General features: G+C 42.5%; 1 protein-coding gene across 4 annotated transcripts in view; it reads left to right on the top strand.

The window, feature by feature from the left end:
- The first annotated feature begins 679 nt into the window (after positions 1 to 679).
- Positions 680 to 21198, top strand: part of LOC114846272 (E3 ubiquitin-protein ligase Midline-1-like) — a 45564-nt gene continuing 25045 nt past the window's right edge. Inside the window, exons 1-2 of one of the 4 annotated variants that reach the window (XM_029135106.2) lie at positions 9882 to 10022; positions 10396 to 10542. The gene's annotated coding sequence lies outside the window, so the exon portion shown is untranslated. The other 3 variants (XM_029135112.3, XM_055505286.1, XM_029135099.3) reach the window with 3 other exon arrangements.

Raw genomic sequence — 21198 nt, 5'->3', positions numbered from 1 at the left:
AAATTTAGTTGTGAAATGCATGAAAACATGTGCTGATTGTAGTTCTCTGCTTGTGTCCCCCTGGGTAACAACTAAAAAGTTCAAAGCTACACAAAGCTGGAAAACAACTGCAAACATTACCAAAATCCAAGGCGGTTTGCATCAGCTTTTAAAGTGAAAAAAGACTTTAAAATGCTGTGTAATAACCTAATGGTTTATTCGAACTGATGTGAAGAGAGTGTCTCTGGAGTGCACTGTGGAAATTTCACCATCCTTGCTGGGACTAGTGTAATAGAGATTGGAGCCGACTGGATTTGGAAACTGATCTGGAATAAATGCATTGACTACATTTTCTAGCAGAGACCCATTTTGTTATTTTAAAGATGAGCTCCCATGAAGGTGTGATGGAGGAGTCAGGGCGCTGGATAACGTCTCCTGCCTCTCCATCCATCTGTTCTGGATCAAACGTACTGTACAGAAGGGGCTGGGAAGCGCGGGGTTTCATGGTATGGAAGCACGCGTTTCCCAACTGCTGGACAAAGCACTTGGAGCACTGGTTTCCTCAGTCCGCTTCACGCTTGCCTGACTCTGAACACATGACAAGTAAACCCCAAAGGCTTGGGTTGGAGTGGGGTGGAGGGGGGTTAGTAGGAGGAGGAGGAGGAGGAGGAGGAGGAGGAGAAGAGATGCAAGGAAAGATCCTAAGTGTTTTGATTTGTGTGTATGCTGGGTGTGTGGATGCTTCAATCTATGTACTCTCTGTCTCTCTTTAACTCTGTCTCTTTTTTCCTCTCTCTCCCTCCTCTCATCAAGGGCACTCACTATTGTTTTCCCAGACTGGAATCATTGCACGCTTCTCTTCTTTTCTGTCGGAGGACCATGTGGGGCTCTTAAATGTAAGTGGCTCCTTTGTTGCTTAATTCACTTTCACTGGGACCATTCCTTTACAGGCAATAGGGTTAAGCTCGTTTGTATGTTTCCTGGTAGCTCACTGGGATGTCATATGGAGGGGTGGACCGGGTCAGAATTGGGTAGGGTGGGGGGCGTTTAGGGGCTTGATTGCTCCGTGTGGTTCATGCAGGGGAGCTGAACGCACGTGCATGCTGTTTTCATTGTCCTACGGGTCGTGTGGCTCTAATGCTTTTGCTGATGTGTGGGACATCCAGTGACTTTTTGATGGTTTTATATTACAAAAATGAACTAATTTTATGTTTGTTTGGTTTTAATTATTCAATTTATTTCCAAAAATAATAAGATGTAAAAGTTAGTAGAAGCATGTGTATCTAAATAAAAGAAAACTAAATCAATTACCAATGATTAATAGTCATTTAGTAACAGCTAAATGTTCATTTCTTTGTCAATACAGTGTGATTTTCTAAAAACACAGTTGAGCCCATTTAAATCAAGGACTTGAACATTGTGTTCTTTCTGTTTTGCAAGTCGAGGTACAAATTGTTATGTTTGTGTTTTGGTTTTTGCTTGTTAGCTGTACCTTGCAGATAGCTTGAAAGCAACATTTATTTTTTACCAAATTACTACCATTCGATTTCGCTGTAGCTCTTTGTGTCCAGGGTGTGAGGCATTGGACAAAGTGGAGTGATTTCTAGCTAATGGAAGGTAATACATCAAAAAGTTGGCTTTGTTTGCTGTGTTTGTTTCTCTCTGTAGGTAAATCTTAATGTTTTTTATAAGGATGTGTTTTACATTTAAGTTAAACTGCACAAAACATAATATTGTAAGGTTTGATTGTTTGGTAGATTGTTTAATTACCTGTAAAAAGCATTACTTAGCAATGACAATTATAAACGTGTGCAGTAAAAATCAACACTTTCATATTATATATTGATGTTAGTTATGAATTGCTATAAAGTTTAAACCTTCAAAGAGAAAATGCTTGATTTCAGATCTACCTCTGCTTTATGGTGCTGGGCTTTAATGCATGCAAATATAGTAAGTGCTCAGGCGTCGGCAAAGATTAAAAGGTACATTTCAGCTTTACATGATAAATGCTTCATTCCTTCAGGTCGGCGTGAAGTTCCAGAATTAAACACCTGTCCATGCTTCACTGCAAGGCAATGCATCTGACGTGAAGCGCAACTGACGTGCCCAGTGAATAATGCAAATACTGTATATACACGATCATCAATTATGGACAGCGCTGCTAGGAGGGATGCTGAACTACAGGGAACATGTGCATTTATCTGCTCTGCTCTTTAAGATGGTGCATGTTGTGAGATCCAGCCTTTTGAACTGTTTACACAGTAGCTTTGCTTTCTAGTGTTTGGCCTGTTAAAAGGCCGTATGAACATGCGCCGCTCTTAATATTAACACATTTAGTTGCTAATGCAGTTAGTGTGATTCTGTTGTACTTACAGTACAAAACAACCAAGCCCTAGCTTTATTAAGAAATTCTTTTACTTTATTCATAGTCACTTTAAAAGATGATATATTCTGTAGATGAGGAGATGGCTCAGCTGTAAGATGGATGAGACACCACTTTATAAACCTCATACAAAGCCAACAGAAACATTCTGATGTAGCCACTGCTGCTGTGGTCACATTCCTTCCTTTTCCACATGGATTGCACTAGCTCTATTTCCTTATCAGTTGTGGCGTGTGGGGATGGAGGTGTTGCTAAATGCAGCAGGATGTGACAGTTGCGTACCTGACCTCACTGCCGCTGAAGCTAAAACGAAGTGAAGCTGTGTGTGGAGGTATGACACTGTCCTGAAGCATGCGTGCGGGTGTCTGGCTAGTCACAGTGACAGCTAACGGTATTGGGTAAGGTCAAAAAGAACAGGGTATTAAATTAAAGGAAGATATATAAGTATTAGCATTAGCGGAATCTATCCATTTCTTTCAGATGTTTTACTGTACTTTTGCCACAACCTTAACACCTCTTTGTTATGAAAGGGAGCATTTGCTAATTTAAATATTAGAATATAATAACATTTTCCCCTTTGAAGTCTTAACTATTCGGAGCATGCACAAATTATTTTCACCCTTTTTGCCATATTTGGAGCCCAGCAGGGTCTCAAGCTTGGAGGCCTTGGCATCAGCAGCTGCCAGTGTGTCCAATCTTTTTCATGCCCAGCCAAAGCCCCAGCATTCCAGCTACAAAATCCCATCTCTCTGCTGAGGACTTGAGAGCTTGGCAGGTTTCAGCTCCCCGACAGCCAAACATTGGCTCCTTGCCACCTCCTTGTCTTCTACCAAAGCTCAAGAAAAATGAGTTCAAAAGGAAAGAAAAGCCAGGGGGTGAGACTGGGGAGAAGAAGGTGGGACTTAAGCTGAAGTAGAGGCATTTCTTTATTTGCACCCCCCTTTCATCCACCCTGGGGGTATTGGTCTTTATGAATGGTTCAGTTTATTCTACGGGTGACAAAACATGGCACTTGAATGTTTATCAGCATCAGTGATAAAGCTTGAGAGAACCAAATACACTTGGTGATGAGATGGAGCGTGAAGTATACAAGTGGCCAAGTTCGGTTTTGGTTTTGGCTTGCAGCTTTGGCCATGTTAGCAATCCAGCATCTCACAAAGCACTGTCTACTTGTGCCAGCCACTACAGGACAATAGAGGGGTCCTGCCACTGTTAAACGGGATGGGAACCGTGTAGCACTGCGTTTATGAGAACCGAGGAGCAGTTTGAATAGAATACAATAGATACACCAGTGCATCAGCGCTTACTAATGGGTACGTTTTTCTTGCATGGCGGTTGTATACAAGTCGATTTCAAGAAGTAATTTGTCTCAGCCCTGACAGGCTGTATGCACAATAACGTCATACAAAAATAAAATCTCTAAACTACAGTATGCTACCAGGCCTGAGCAGGTTAAAGCATGCACCAACCGTTTATAACATAACCTGGGAATAATGGGAATAAAAAACCTGTTGATGGTTAACGTGATAGAATACAGGAGAAGAGTCCTAAATATCAGCCAGATGAGAAATGTAGAAATATGTCGCTTGAAAATAAAACGTGTGGGTCAATAAAAACAACATCTAAATATGATGTCAAAACTACAGTATTGTATATGATTCTACGATATCGTACATCGTACAGACAGAATTATCATTTATCAGGCAACCCTGATACCAGCAGACGGTAATTAAACAGGATCATTTCACCCATTTTCCAAAGATTTTGCATCTGTGCAGCTTAGTATGCCATTGACTAACACTGCAGCGGAGTGTGCATGTAGTGCTGCTTGCATTAATTAGCTCTTTGATTAGCTGAAGCTCAGAGTCAATGTCAGGCCCACAAGCCGAAGCGGATCAATGTGTCCTCGTGAAGAATACATAAGCTACAGGAGCAGTGCTGGGATCAGAGCACACTGTTTGTCGACTGTTCGTAGGTGCAGTGTCTTTTTTCTCTCAGTCATGTGTACGTACGTACGCATGTGCGTGTACGTTAAGGGCTGAGTAAATCCAGGATAGAGGCAGGCTCACAAAGAAATTGAGTCAAGGAGTCAAGATGTTTGGTGCCACATCTAACAAGCACGCCCACTGACAAATCCAAACCCAAGCATTGTGGTGCACCCAGTGTTCCCAGTAAGAAAACATAGTCTTAGTCATCGCGCACAAAGGCACTGTTACCAAGACGACCAATACAGTAAAAATAACCAAAAATTATGTATTTCCTTACCCGTTTTAAGAGCAGCTTCCTGAACTTGTAAACTTGTATATTTTCTTAATTTCCCAGAAAATCTTAACCTAATTAAGTAAATACCAAAAACATTAATAATGCTACACTATGGCCCCGACATTAATTACATAAAAAATTTGAAAATAAAACAGTGTAAAACAACATTACCCATGTACAGTAAGACTTCTCTCTTCCTTGACCCGCAGTTGTCAGGCTTTCCTGTAAAGTGAAGTCTACCTTGCTTCTTTGGCAGCATCAGGGCTATCAGGCATTGGCTTCTGTCCTGCCCAACATCCTCCTCGTCACCGGGAGTCCAGGTTAGAGAGTTCTGCTCTGTCACCTCCACCTACAGGAGCTGCTCCCACCCCTCAGCCAATCACCATCACAGCATCCAGACAGGACCCGCAAATCTCGCAAAATGAATTTAATGGAGAGCAGTGGTGCTTACCTCTACCACATCAGGACCACCAATCTGAATTTGTCTATATACTTTGATAAGAGGTTTATTTGTAGGCTGCCCAGGCTCATCATAACTAAGGCGCAGAACAGGCTTTACATGTCTTCCTTGCAGCATATTCTCGAGTGGTTTCAGCAGCCACAGCTGCCTCAAAAAAAACAAACAGGATCAGCGTGATGCAGTCCAGGAGAATCAATTTATGTTGACTAAACTGTTTGAACGGTTAACTTTGTCTGGGGTAGAGCAGAGCGAGCGCTGTCTGCTTATGGGATATATCATGGGCACAGATCTATTGTCCTGACCAGCATGAACAAGGACAGGTCACTAGCCGCAGCAGTTGGAGCTGTTGAACAAACCTCCAAGTTCTAGTGGATGAACGCGAAACCTCAAGGTCATTTGAACAAGTCTTAACAAGGAGAATTCAGGGTCAAAGAAACCGCCATGTGTTTCACACATTGTTTGGCAAGCAGGTTGAGCACTCCCTCCGGCTGGCTTGGTACAGTAGGACTCCGGAGCAACGTTTCTACTCATGCCAGTCAACACCTCACTGAAAAGGAGCAAAGACGGGTGACAGAATTCATGTGCCACGATCCGAGCACAGCGAAACGATTTCATGCGGTTCGGCCAGACAAGGAGACAAGCTACACAACCCGACACCAGAGGATGACTGCAAAGCCCTCTGAACAGGTTGATGAGGAAGCCTCCCTCACTAAGACACCAGAATTCAGCTCAGACAGTGACGAGCCTAGAGTATTTATGACGATGGGCCTGACTCTGAGTCATCACCATCTTTGAACTACACATCTTGAGAAAGCAACATAGAAGAGCAAAACATAGACGTGAAGAGGATCATGATGCTGAGGCTTGATCATTGTGTAGATCATTGTGTGCCAACCCTTAACAGACTTTTATCATGACAAAAAGAATACACAGGAGTGTGTTCCAGAAACCGCAGCAGAACTTACGACTTGTTAGAGCAGCTGAGAAGAACTCAGGTTAGCACAGCTAATGACTCTTAATGTTCATCAACTAGTGTGTTCCAGGGCGGCACGGTTCTGGGTTCGATGCCCGGAGGCGGCCCTGGTGCCTTTCTGTGTGGAGTTTGCACGTTCTCCCCGTGATTGCGTGGGTTCTCTCCGGGTTCTCTGGCTTCCTCCCACAGTCCAAAGACGTGCATTAGGTTGATTGGCTTCTCTCCGTTGCCCGTAGGTGTGAGTGTGTGTGTGAATGGTTGTCTATCTCTGTGTTGCCCTGCGATGGACTGGCGACCCGTCCAGGGTGTACCCTGCCTTTCGCCCATAGCCAGCTGGGATAGGCTCCAGCACCCCCGTGACCATTAGGGAGTAAGCGGCTTGGAAAATGGATGGATGGATGGATAGTGTGTTCCAGCAATCCCAGCAATTCTTTACTTTTTTTGAAAAAAGTAGCCGCCCTGATTTCATGAATACATGTATTTTTTTCCCCAAATAGGTTTCAGGAAATAAAACAATAAATAAAAAAAAACAGTAATGCAGTTCCAGTTTTCCGCCACCTGTCACTCTGTCACCTCCACCTGCAGCTCACATCATCAGCATCACAGCATCCAGACAGGACTCGTAGTTCTCCAATCCTAATATGAAAATAACACAACATAGGTTGCATAACAGGTCAGACTTTATGACCTATTATGATTACTTTGTGACCAAATTCTGTCTGTCAAATTCGGTCGGCCTTAGAGTAAAACCACGGGAGGAATGTGCTTGTGCGTGGCAGTGGATCAGTTTTTGGGGTTGTACTAGTGGTTCCATATGTCCAGACATTGTGTGTCAGAGCCCACTAAACATTTCTCCACAAGATTTTAAAAAGTTCATCTCTTTGCTAAGCTCACTGGTCCTGAAGGATGTGTTGAGTTTGCTTCATCATGTTAAAAAGAAGACAGAGATGCGCCTTTTAAAAACAGTTAGCACACACTTTGCTTTTTCAACTGTGGATTCCTCCTGTAACAGATAACACGTGTGGAGGTGCACTGAGCTCCGCATTCCAGTGGAGCAATGCAATATCACTAATGGTCTTATAGATTGTTAGGTTTTGTTTGTTTCGGAGCGCGGCAACAACACACACCGTCTCACCGCGTCCCGCTTAGCTTTGGAAATATGCTGCGCGCGCCTCATTGATCGAATCCCCGAGGTCAGTTTGCGCCTCTGTGTGTATTGCGAACCCGTTCCGTGTGTGTGCAGCTGGCACTATTTATCTGAGCTGATGCTGAAGGAACAGAGATGAGGCGTTGGCTCGGCCTGCGGGGACGGCTCCAGCTCGATGGAGAAACCAGGCACGTGGGGAGGGCAAGCAACCATGCTGGAAGCAAATGTCAGTCGCTTTAAGAGGCTGGGTCCCCTGGGACCCGGCTCTCCGTGCCGGCCCAACTCCTCATCTGGCAACGGGAGCCGCGCATTAGAGGAGACAGGGATGTTTGTATCTGCCTCTTCAACTCCACCATGGATTCTGGGATGAATATGATAATTCAGACTATTTTTTAAGGAATAAAAACCCAAAGTGGCCTGGCCCATAATGAATGGGCTTAAATCAAGTGTGGGCACATGTTTCATTCATCTGGGGACACTGCGGTAAACTGGAGGGCACGCTGCAGAACGTATAATTGCAGTGTCTTCGCCAGCGGCTTCTGTTGCACATCGTACCCGCCTCTGCACTTTATTTAATCAGTTACGTGCAGTTATTACATGTCCTGACATTCACTTAGATCAACACTTTTAGTAGTCACTAAATTTAAATCAGCAATGAAAATAGTGGAATGATAAAAATTAGTCCGAGCAAACTAAAGTGTTTATGTACCACAGAATTGCTGTAATGCATCATGGCAATAAATAAAATAATCAATAATAAATATATTCTATGCCAATGTTCAGTTTTCTACATGCGATTGATTCATAACCATTAACTTTTTTGGTCATGTTTGGAGACACATTGAGTTAACACTCAGAGAAGAATCAGAAGTAATATGAGTATAAATCCAAAGTGTCTAACTGTATGAGAAGGAAAGCATTCATATATTTATCAACTCAATGAAAGAGTGGTCCAGACAGGATTATCGATGCAGATCGCCAGTTAAATTGTGCATGAGCTTTCACCGCCTTCACGTTGCATCATCCATTCATCAAAAGATGCAATGATTGCATAATTATCCACAAAGCTCATGTCCGTGAAAAGACAAGGGTAAGAAACTTCTCGCATGTTAACGTGAAAAACAATACTGAGATTCTAGAGAAATGTGGGGTTATTTAAAGTGACACCTGAGTCCAATAATAGACTTCTTTAATAATTCAAACTATTAATGATCCAACTGAGACCCTCATTTATGCCATTTATAATTCATGGCTGTCTTAAACTGTAGTCACACCAGCAGCACACCGTACAAAGTGCCCTCTCTAGCTTCATACAAAATGTATGTCCTCTGATTAATGTTCCAGCTTCCACGGACTTCGTAGTCTAGTCGTAGCATAGTGTGCATCCTCGGCCGGCAATCTTGACTCTTTTATGGTCGGAGACACATAAGCGTTTCAATTCACGTTGTGGAAAATGATATGTTCCCACTTTCTACCGTGTGTGTGTGTGTGTGTGTGTGTGTGTGTGTGTGTGTGTGTGTGTGTGTGTGTGTGTGTGTGTGTGTGTGTGTGTGTGAGAGTATGCTTTTTCTCTCTCTCTCTCTCTGTCACAGATGATGTCAGCCCCATAAATCAGAATATTTTCTCACTGACACGTGGACTATAGTACATTAACCACTGCATTGCATGAACCATCACACATACCCACAGGAGACACGGTAGCAGCCGAGAGCAGGGGAGGTCTAAGAGCCTGACTTTCACTTATAACTTATTCATGCTTCACGCCGTCACTCAGCACACCTGGGAGAAAGTCAATTTTGTTCACAGGGAGACGGCTAATCTAAAGCAGCAGTACATGACTTTAAAATAACAACTTGCTTTCTCAAACATCCTCGCAGGGAACTTCCTATTACCTCCTCCAGAGCTCCAGATGACAAAGTTGAACTTCATTCTGTGGCCAAACTCACTATTTATTACACATTTACGGCTCCACAGTAGGAATCTGTGCCCCAGTTGGAGCAGTTTAGGGCTCACATTGTTGAATCACCACCGCTGGGCTTGCGATATTTGTCCTAAAAGGTCAAAAATACATAATAAAGTCTGACTGCTTTCAATAAGCTTCATGTCCACTACACGATCATGTTGCTTCTAAATAATATTGATATGATATTTTCATTTTATATCTAGGCCACTTGCACATGCGCTTTTAGATGTAATTTATATCCGTGTGTCACGTGACTGATGCCAAAATTTATAGGTCTGAACAGAATAATTCAATATTCAATATATACAGTACATATACAGTAGTATACAGCTGGCTGATCTTTGCATATGTATGAGTTGAAGATGCTAATGATACAATGGAAGCATTTGTAATTTCATCAAACGGGTTTGCTATCATCCATCCTGCACATTACACATATTAAGATTAATTATATGACAAACGGCCCAATGATGCAGAGCGTAAAGTGAAATCTAATAGCTAAAAATACTTCTGTATATTTGTATCATATATTTCTTTACTATTTAGGTTATTTAAACATAATTACCTGTTTTGGCAACAGACAGTCAATAACTCTGTTAGGAATACGTGAGGTGCAGACTTTACTCTGCAGTTCTGCTTCCTGGCCACTAGATGGCGACATGCCGGTGTTAGCGTGCTACAGCGTGCTAACACACAAACGGAAGTTCTGACAGGAAGCTGACAACACCAGGCGCCTCCTTAACCGTTGAGTGAATATTTCATGAGCGCTGTTATTTTGTTACCATTAGTTACCATGTTTTTAGACTAGACTGGTTAGACGAGTGGACAGTCACCCACAAGCAGCACTACTGTACAGTAAGTCTCAGTAAGCTCAGCTAGCTAACACACTGACATAGCATGCTAAGCTAACGTTAGCCAAACAGTGCAACCTTATGTTAACTGTTTTACAATCTAGGTTTTTAGGCTAGTTACGTACAGTAAAACAAATAATAATAATATAGAATATAGTTTATTAATAATAATAATAAAATTTTTGAACTAAATGTTTTTACGATTGCTGACTTTATATTTTTCCCAGCTATGTTGGTTCAGGGTTTTTAATTGGATTGACAGGTCATAAAGTAACACAAATGATGACACAAGGAAGAGAAATAGATGTAACTTACGTAAATAACTGAATGGCATTAATAGAAACTTAACTAAAATTAATAAATGCTCCCCTGCTGAGGCTGAGACTTAGGAGACGTAATGGACAGTGTGAGCTGAGACTTCATATCCAGATCACTGGGGACACATCGCGTTTGGGTTGCAATCACACCTGAACACATCGCATCAGGAGCGGCGACATTTGAGATGTCCTTCAAACGTGCCCCAGGTACTGTAGCTACAGCAACACACAGACAAACACACGCTAGCATCATGTCAGGCTTCAGCAGTTGGACAAGAACTGCACGCTACGGTCCCTGGATGCATTCAAGCTCCAGGCAACTGTTCCTCAACACTTGCGGCCCCATGAGGTCGTTTATTGGGAAACATTTCTGAGCTTAGGCGTAACCTAAGTCATTATCAACCTAAACTTCTCTGACATGTGTATTCAGATGACGTTTCCATAAATGCAGGCATGGTTTTTTTGCTTTGTGAGTTTTTTTTTTGCCGTGTGGGATTACGTACTGTTGTCTCAGTGCCAGCTGGTGCTGCCTTGGGTTGAGGGTGAGCCGCGGGGACGCGCCTCCTTCATGACAGTTTGAGGACACGCTGGACCCACTGACAGCTAATGATGATGCTGTGTGACACCCGTATACAGTATACACATGCGAATGTGAATACGGCAGTGCATCTGTGGGTACAGTACTGTACTGTGTTTATGCCTATTTGAGCGTGGGTGTCTTTTTTGGCCTTGCATGTGTTTATGGGCATATTTGCCTTAGCTGGAATGATGTTGCAGTGAGGGTAAGTCCTGCTTGCTTCTACAGTATGTTGTTTTGGTGACTATGCTGGTTAATGAGGCTCATCACTCTGCTTGGCCCACCAACAGGGTTTGGCAAGCTGGCCAATCAGGACAAAGTAGATTTAAAATGTACAGTGGGTAAATCCATTTTGTTCCTAGTGAGAAATGTGGTAAAACAAACAGGTTTATACAGAACTGAAGAAACAGCATATAATGGTCATAGTGCTGCTTATGGGGATAGAATTATTTTGTGTTCAAGCTTTGATGTCAAGCTTGAAAGACAACAACAGCATAGAAATCTTCACGATTACTGTTGATTCAGAGCTTATTATTCAGACTGACCTCAGCCGCCTCTAAATGTGATCACAAACAGCGGTTAATCCAAATGTTTGTGTTGATGCGCTGATCTACGCCATTCTTAGGCTCACTGTGATGTTCAAAGCAAGAGATTTGTGTTTTGTGTTTTTAAGAGAATCTCATGGTGCTTACTGTGAAGCACCTGAGGGGATCCTTGTCTTTACATACAGTGTAGATAGAGCAGCACACACACACACACACACACACACACACACACACACACACACACACACACACACACACACACACACACACACACACACTGTGTGTTCTATCACTACTGAATCATATAAATATTGTCAGTAATGAGTAGTGTCTTTGGTCCCTGCAGTCTTTCCTAGAGGCTACATTTAAAAGGTCACATGACCCAGCCAATAAGAATTAGTCATCTACTCAACCAAAAAATATCTCACGGCAATAATGCTGCTACATTTGTATGATTTATCACCCAGAAGTCGTGCTCCCTTTCCTACTCGTCTCATTTTTGCAGGGCTTCTCATCGTATTACTTTTTCTCTGATTAGATCGGCTTCTTTACTGCGATCACTTGACAGAGACAGATCTCACAGACTCATCTAATCTCTTCAGCAAAACTCAAAATACTTTCAAACACTGAATACTGAAGCATCCTACGCTTTTTCCCTCCTCCTAATCCCAAACTGTGCTTTGAAGCATCTGCTGTGGCTCTGCTCATCTGGCACCAGCTGTACATCTTCCCATCACTGATTGAAACCAACCCTTTAGCGCACGCATGTGAACTCACTTTAGAAGGTCACAGGTTACTTTGAGGAGACCTGCGTTTGACATTTTCTAAAGTGGCCTTAGCTGTTACTGTGAAGATGCTTTGATGAAGGTCAGACATGCAGTTTTCGGGGGGTGCGGAATAATCTCCTGTAATATGAATGCAAGTCTAATGCACAGCTAAAGATAGTGATCATAGCCTGTAGAGTTTTAAGATGCTATATACCTCAATCATAAAGATGTCAGTGGAAAAGAATTCATAGATATAGGTCAAGCGTTTGTAAGTTTCAGGCTTGTATGAGTGGCCACATTGAATGATGCAGTTTGCCTTGTCGTTTGGTGTGATTGTTTGTATTTACTGTAATTCACGTCACGTCTCATTGCACATAACTTTGGCTAAGAGTGTCTGCACATATGGGTGGCATTAATCCTACAAATCCCAGGCTACCCACGGCGTCACTGCCCTCTGTAAAGGTCTGGGCCATAACCCTGCTGTGTTTTATGCCTGTAATGTTCCCACCCTGAGAGAGCAGAGGGTCTCCGCTGCATTCCTCTCATTCCTCGCTGTTAAAAATAAGAGCTGTGATGCTGAAGTACAGGCTTTACTGAATTCCGAGACAAAAGGCAAATGTGGTCTTTGTGCCTTACATTGGCTTAGCAGCATGTGGACGTAGCTTACTGTATGTTCAATTGTTCAATCGATGTATTTCCCAAACAGATCCTGCATGCTTGTTGTGCTTGGCAAATTAGACTGAGTCTGAACTCAACGCCCTCTATCTCTGTGTGCGCAATGTCATTTCAAGCACGTTGTAATATCACCTGGGGCAAGATGAGAACATATAGTTCAAGGTGAAAAACAGCCACTCCACTCTGCAGTACCGAGACAGAGGGTGTTTGATTAAACCTCAGCTGCTGACTCTGCTGAGGTTTGAATGGCTGAGGCCTTGTTAGTGTTTTTATTCTGAAGAGTGCAATTGGTTAACCTCTAAAAGAAAATAAAACCCTGCTAATGAAAGGAGAAAGACTCAATAGTACGGCTGCTGCTGTTGTAGCAACAAGCTTTAGACAGAGAAGTCGACCCACTAAAGCTTTAGAAAACAGAACACATGTCCAAGCACACAAACAGCAAATGTAACTGTGCACATGTAGCATTAAAAACAATCCTAAGCCTGAATTTGTCTAAATAAGTGAGACACATATTGTGCATTAGGGGAATTTCATTTATTACAACAACAATTTGAGATTTTAAATTTCAAATGTATTATAATGAACCATCTGCATGCACCCACAAACCAATTACCAGCCCACAAAATGAAATTCATAAGACCATCTGTGTCTGTCTCTAATTAGAAGTTGGGAAAACTCATTTTAAAACACCCTTTTCCACGAGTTGCCAATCTTTATTGTAGGTGTTACTTCGGAAACCAATTTCACTTCACTCAACACGTTCTTGTGCATTTTTTTTATTGACTTTGCCGACCCGGTTTGTTAAAGTCCTACGAGTGTGACTGCATTTTCTTTGTGACTGTTCACGCTGTATTTGCTCAGAACTGACCAGGGAGGGAAAATCTTTCCTCGGCTTGTTCCAGAAAAGCATTCTTTAGCCGCCACCTCACCATAACCGATTCCACTCCAGCCACCGGAAACATACAGTGCAGGCAGGACCCCCACCGCTGTGCTCACACGCACACGCACACACACACACACACACACACACACACACACACACACACACACACACACACACACACACACACACACACACACACACACACACAAACACACACACACACACACGTTGCTTTGTGTCTCATTGAAATACACTATCTACACCATTGATTGAACTGGATCATTTTAAATCCACCTCATCTCACAAACTCATTTTGAAACCGACATTTCAGATCTCATAGGAAACATCAATCTCAGTCTATGCCTGGCATTTCAATGGTGCATTTGTTTGGGGACTTTTTAGACCCAAACAAGCAATTTCATGTCATGCATAAAGTACAGCGAAACTCAAATTTGGCACAAATTCTTGCTCCATAGTTGTGCTTTCAAGATCACAGGCTTGTTGGATTAAACCCACAGGACTAAGAGCCATGCTTAACACTTGCAACTACTATATAGGGTTTACTCCCCTGAGGCAAAATGTTAGGGATTATTTGAGGTCTACTGTAGCTACTGATGAGCAGCTGGCGTTTAGAGCATTTGCGTCACGTGAACTGTAAAATGAATAATGGTTTGGCTCGGTGGGTTGAACTTTTCTGGCTTTATTGTGTACTTTGTTATGTGCAGTTGCCAGGACTAAGAGCCGGCGGTGCAGGAGACAACGCGGGATATAGGTTTCAATGAGTCAGCCGAAGAATGCTGAGGATATGTGATCAAAGATTGTTGTTACAGTTACAGTATGGCAGGGCAGCGTGCCTTGTGTGGGAGGGTAAATGACTGACTTGCATCGTGAAGATTAATCTAAGCGGCTTTCCTTGTGGGGCTGTTTTAAAACAGGGGGATTTTTTATGAGTTCTGGCCAAAACAGCTGAAGTTTCAAGGTGGAGGACAGGGGCAGACAGCAGGGAGATATTAAGACACTACATTGCTGTTTAATTTTCTCTCTTTGTCAAATGTAGCCTCAATACTAACTAACCACATTAGAATATAAAATAGTAATTAAAAAAATAACTTGTTTAATTCAGGAGAGATGGGATGATTTCATGGAAAAACAAACCTCATTTCTGTCCTGATGAGTTGTATTTCTGCTCAAAAGGTCTATTCTTAAATGGTGGATTGTGAAGACCTTCCTTGGTCGACCTGCTCAGCACATCAGCGATTTCTTCTTTTTCCTCCCACAGCGTGTCAAACAGTTGTATTGGCTCTAGCCGCTACAGTATTTGTGTATCGGTTGTTTTCTCTCTGTTCTCAGATTCGCTTTTCTTTTTTGCAGCGACAGCTCTGGTTTTCATCTTGACACTTTTTAACAACAAATACAGCCCTCACAAGGCCAGAACCAAGGGCGCAGCTACGGTATTTATTGTTTGGACACCTCATTGGTAACAACAAGCATGTGCGAGTCACATGCGCCAAATCTTTTGCTGAATAAAAATGGGTCGGGTCCGTGCACACATGCTTGTGCACACAATGCCTGTCTGACATATCTGAGTGCAAAGTTGCACTTGCACATGGGCGGCCCAGGCTCCGCCCCCAGGGGCTCAGTGATTGGCCTACTTAGAGCCAGTGCAGCCCACTGGCAAATTTGAATACGGGGAAACAGGCAGTGAGGAGTGAGCAGGGAGGAGGAGGAGTGGAGTTAGTGGGGGGGCGTGCACTAGTTTGTCCCAGCTCTCTCTCTCTCCCTCTCTCTCTCTTTCTCTGTCGTGCTCTGCTGGGTCAGGATGGAAAGGCTCGCACAGTCAGGGGAGGAAACATGTCATGAGAGGTGATGACACAGCCACGGAGGAATATCCACATCCTCACTGACTCCCAAGTTTGCCGCTCGCTGCTGCTTCAACTGCTGCCTCCGCCGCTGCTGTTACTGTGTCCCGCAGAGGAGAGAGGGAGCCAAAGATAGCCTCCGTTCTCTCTCCCCACCTCTCAGTTTTTTTTTTTTTTCTCACTCTGTTTGTGGATGATGGGTTTTTAATCATGTGGAAGGTAAGGGGGCAGGAGGTTAAGGATGAGGAGGAGATGCGTGCCTGTTTTGTGTTCCTGTGCATCCTGTATGGGTCCCACCTCGGTGGGAGACTGTTCCTGTTAGTTTACTTAAGACTGTGTGAGCCTCTGGGGGATTCCTGCATGGTTTCACCCTCCACCTCAGCTCAGGCTGCATTCTCAGTGGAAATGAGAAATGGAAGCTTTGAGTGCCAGCATTACTGGAATGATAATGATAGACCAGTGGCTTCGGGAGTGTAGCAGAGCCATCTGTATTGTGGCCGAGCAGAAAGTTCTGCACAAGCAGTTACTGAATATACATTAATCACAAGGAGTCTGTGTTTTAACATATGGGAATAAAATTAAGTCTTCTCTGATCAGTCTTCAGCAACTTCAGTTCTTCAGCTTCACAACTACTTTAATTTCACATTTTGTTCTTTTATGGTGCTGTGATGAATGCAGAACAAGTTAAAGAGCAGAGCTGAATGCGACGGTTTGTCTAAGGGTTGTGTTACGGTGTACTTTAGATTCACAGGTTGACTTTTGGATAGCCCGCATCAACTGTGCGTGGGTGGGGCTGTGCTGCGTGTGAGTGTCTGTTTTGCGTGACCTAATTTCAAAAGAGCCACTGTGTGTTTTTTGGTCGTTGCTTGAAGCCCAAGAGACATAAAGACAGGAGACAGTGCCTTGAGGAATGCTTAAATCTGTGTGTAGTTCAGCGCTGACATGCGCGTGTGAAAGCACGAGTGGCTTTGAAGAGACTATGAATTTTTGGATGGTTTTGCACTTAAAGGGAAGAATGTTTGACAGTGCAGATTTGAGGACTGGGGGGGGGGCATTTAGAAGCAAGACACCTTTTCTCTAAATATAGTGTGTGTGTATATGTAACAAGTCCTCATCTTCAGTCTGCACTGTCATGCTACTGTGCATCATTTGTGATTGTACAGTTGTGATACTGTTATCTCATTCTTTTTGAGCCTCCCAGTTCTGTGTGCTGTACCACTTTCATTGTGCGTCTGACTGTGCGTGTGTGCACGTGTGTGCGCGTGTGTGGGTGGAACAGGTGGCTGCCACAGGCCCATTGTCGCAACTGATCATTCTCACCTGCTTCAGGTCACAGGGATAAAGGAAATGCAGGTTCAGTGTTTGATCTGCGAGACAATAGGAAACTCGAGGAAGGGTGTGTAGCTCAGCATTAAACAGAGGCTACTTTTATTGCAGTTTCCTTAGATGTTAATCCTAAAAGTTCACATTTCTAAAGTTTCTGCAGAGGTTTCGATGTCAGATTTGTCACACAGGGTAGAACTGTAGGCAGCACCTGTATATGTGTATGGTGAACTGTGCCAATCTGTTTGATTTAGCACTTTCTAGACTTTCTAACACTTTGATGCAGTTACTTGCTTTGACGGGAGACGCTAAGTATAGTAAGTACTTTAAAGAGGCTTTGTCTGAAGTTTGGTGTGTAGTTGTCACTATGCAGACCAACTTAGGAACAATACCATTGTTACTGTCTCTTTTCCTGTTTCCCCCTGACATGTTTCAGTGGCATTGTCGGCTCGGGCTGGCTTGAGAAAAGCATCTTACTGTTGCTCTGAGAGATGTTTTTTCCTTCCCCCCTCCTCAACCTGAAGACTAACGGTGGGAATCATGTAGACAATTATAGCAGAGGGAGTATTGTTAGTTCCTTTCCTGCGTGAGATGCATCTGTCAGTTTGTTTAATTAAACTCAGAAGCGGGGAGAGATGCACCGTTGGTCTAGTAATGGATTGAGTGATGTAGATGTATTGTATGAAAAAACATGCTCAGGAAAACTTAGTTGCCTGTTATGTTATCATTATAACACCAGGGTGTAGCCCACGTGATCCAATGAGGAAGTTTAAGCATGAGACTGGTATTGCTTTCTAATTAGTCCATGTGATGTTCAAAGCATCAGCAGTCGTCCACTTCAGATGCTTGAGGGGCAAACTGTTAATTGCTATCTAAACATCTTTCACAGAATGAATGGGATAGTCCCCCTGCTCCCCCCACCGTCATCCTCCCCCGATTTCTATTCCAGTTCATTTTATTCACCCCAGTGCATTCTTTAATCACCAGTCGAAGAAGATGAGAGTGCAATGTTACCATGGAAACTTCAGAAATTGTGACAATGAGCACATTCGGTTCAGTCGGTTCACTGAGACTTGGCAGCTTGTGTAGTCCTGTGGAGAGGATAAGTGGTTCCTCATTTTTTTTGCCGTTGTCAGGAGCCTTTACAATGGATTAAAATGTATGACTCCAAAGTGTGGACTTAGCTAAAAGTACATTTCAACTGCAAATATATGGTATTGTGAGCGTACAATAGCTTGCTACAGTGGCAGATACAAAATACTCACTTAGGGGCTCCCACACTTATTGATATTTCTGTGTGAAATTGCAGAAGTCACTTATTATTCTTTAAGTGTCTGTAAGATAAAATATAATATTGTGACAAAAGTGCAGCTTATCCCTTTGAAATCTTTGATATGACATTACTTTTTACAGTTTAGCTTTCGACAACAGACTCAACACTTGGGCTCGGAAAGTGCAGCCTGATAAGTAACATGCCACAGGTGTCGGCTTTGCTCGGTTTTTGGTTATTTTTCTTTTTCAGTCTGCGAGTCTGAAATAATTTGGCTGTCATTTGATATGCATCGAGGAATTTGGATAATCTGCACCAAAGCAGCAGACGTTGAAAGTCAGGTCACATCATTTTAGAGTATCAGCCACGAGAGAGTGCTCTGGAAAGGTCAATGTTTTCTGTCATTCCTTCTCTTCTGATTCAACATAAACACAGCTCAGCCTGAGTTTTACTCTGCTCCGCACTGTCCATGTCTATAGTCAAAATATAAAATCATGTGTAATTGTAAGCATATTCTGACAATAGGAGTCCATATGTTAGACATTACCCTATGTGCTGACCTTTGTAATGAAGGTTAGCAGGGTCATTTCAGGAATGCAGAGTTAAACTCTCGTCATGTGCACAGAATAATTGATGTTTATCAATCTTCTCATTTAAATTTTAAGGTGCTAATGAAGTTCAAATATCTAATTTCATCATTTCATCATTTCAATGTTCAATGAAGTCATCATGTCTTGATAATGTTCCATAAAATGTCTACTGTTTATATATATATATATATATATATATATATATATATATATATATATATATATATATATATATATATATATATATATATATATATATACAGTATCTTTATCTAACAGAGAATGTAACATGATGACAAGAACGAACCTGAACTGATCTTTTACCGCACTGACTCACTTACAGTATGTACTGTAGCTCATCTCTTTTAGGAAATTAAATGCTTTAAAAGGAGAAGAAATGTATAAAAATACTCCAGAACTCTCTTACAAACGAAGAATCTGCCTCTGTCACATGACTCTGTTGCAGCTGCGGTGCATGAGCCAACCAGATGCATCATGCTTTATTGCACTAATGCGCTGTTCATACATGCGTGCACTCTTTGCCAGTTCCCTGAAGATGCTTTCATTGGAAACATTTTATTATCCAATCAAATTTGCGATGAGAATTTAGTACTTCAGGGGATAACTGCTATTTAATCACTTTCGTCTTCGTCAAATCCTGAGCACATGTTTTGAGGCAACATTATTGCATTACGGAACAACTGTGATCGTAAAAGGAGGCGTTATTAAGTGATTTAGTGTCTTGAAGAGAAAATATGACACATGTGGACTCACTAGCGAGTACTTCATCATCCCAAATGACATTCCCAACAACATTCCCAACTGCTTCTGGGCTTTACTGCTTGAGGTACTTGAGATAAGGAATATTGTAGTACTTTATTTAGGTTGGTCTGGTATTTGTACTGTAGGTAAAGAGGAAAGAGTTTTTCCTGTCCTCCCACTACTGTTCCACATGCAAACCGACCTCTTAATATGATACGTCAACACAGTTATACTACACACAAGCTTTGTAAGTATTAGCAATTCAATCACTGTATTTACTGTATATTAAATTAAGGGAAAATTAATGATGTCAACTGGTGTTTTTGCATGTTCCAAAAACTATAAACTTGGAAGGATAAGTTCAGCTTTATTTGCTTTTCTTTTTAAACAAAAATCATCACCACATTAGTAGGTAATGTTTTAAAACCAGACAAATGTTGTGTTGCGAACCCATCAATATTTGTAATATCGTGTTTAACTGTTAATCTATTCACGTGTGTGTGTGTGTGTGTGTGTGTGTGTGTGTGTGTGTGTGTGTGTGTGTGTGTGTGTGTGTGTGTGTGTGTGTGTGTGTGTGTGTGTGTGTGTGTGTGTGTGTGTGTGTGTGTGATGGGTGTGAAGATCATTCACCCTGATGAAATCTGTCCTTGACAAACACCAGACGTGTTTTTGTCGCTTATAATCTCCAGTCCCCAAACATCACATCTAATTTCACATTAGGCCATGCACCAGATCTGGGTCACACAAGCGAGATGCCAGACAGACCCCCTGTCACACACTCCCAGATCACACATGCCACCCTCTGCCATACTCACCAATTGCAGTGGCGTCCCGGATGCGCCCGGCCAATCGTGTTAGGTGTGACTGACCGCTACAAAACATGAAAGCCCATGATTGGTCACAGCCAGCGTGGTAGGAAGTGGATTACAGATCAACATGGCAGTGTGTCTAGGATTAGACAAAGACGTCATGTGTTTTTGTGTGGCAACAATTGTGTTTTTAACTTGTTAACGAGGCAGAGAGTGCGTGTTCACGCTGTGAAGGGAGGAAAGAGAGGTGGATGAGAGGGGAGTAGGCAGGCAGGTCGGTGGAGATGTGAGACTTTAACATGTAATTCTCCTTCAAATTTGACACAGAAAGCTGCACTTACAGTATTTGAAGCATTAGTCAAAACGTGGAATTTAAACTTCTTTTTAGATCTGCTGAGTTTGATCATCATAATTGGACTTACAGAACCGATACCTCCAAGCTAGTGTACCGCCGACTGCGGAAGATTAATGTCTTGCACCACGCGCGTTGCGGGTTTTATCACATTCCTACAAGCAGTGCTCAGGCAAACATTAAGCTGGGAAATGTTGTAGAAACATATTCTGCATTTTCCTTCTGGATAAGCAGAGGAAATTTAAATTGACTTTGGCACGAAAAGCATGACCCCGAAACTATGTGAGGTCAAAGGCTAATCTGTAGATACTGTGCAATGTGCTCCTGTTATGATCAGATTATGGTGGGGTCTTTTGTTGTTGTTGTTTTTTTTAATTGAAAATCCCATAAGCAGATGACAGATCTTTAGCATTTTTCCACGGATTTAAGTCAACAAGGTGTCAAAAAGCTT

This window comes from Betta splendens, chromosome 2 (genome assembly GCF_900634795.4).
Source record: "Betta splendens chromosome 2, fBetSpl5.4, whole genome shotgun sequence".
NCBI lineage: Eukaryota > Metazoa > Chordata > Actinopteri > Anabantiformes > Osphronemidae > Betta > Betta splendens.
The sequence above is the reverse complement of the archived record's forward strand: the minus strand, read 5'-3'. Positions and strand labels throughout refer to the sequence as shown.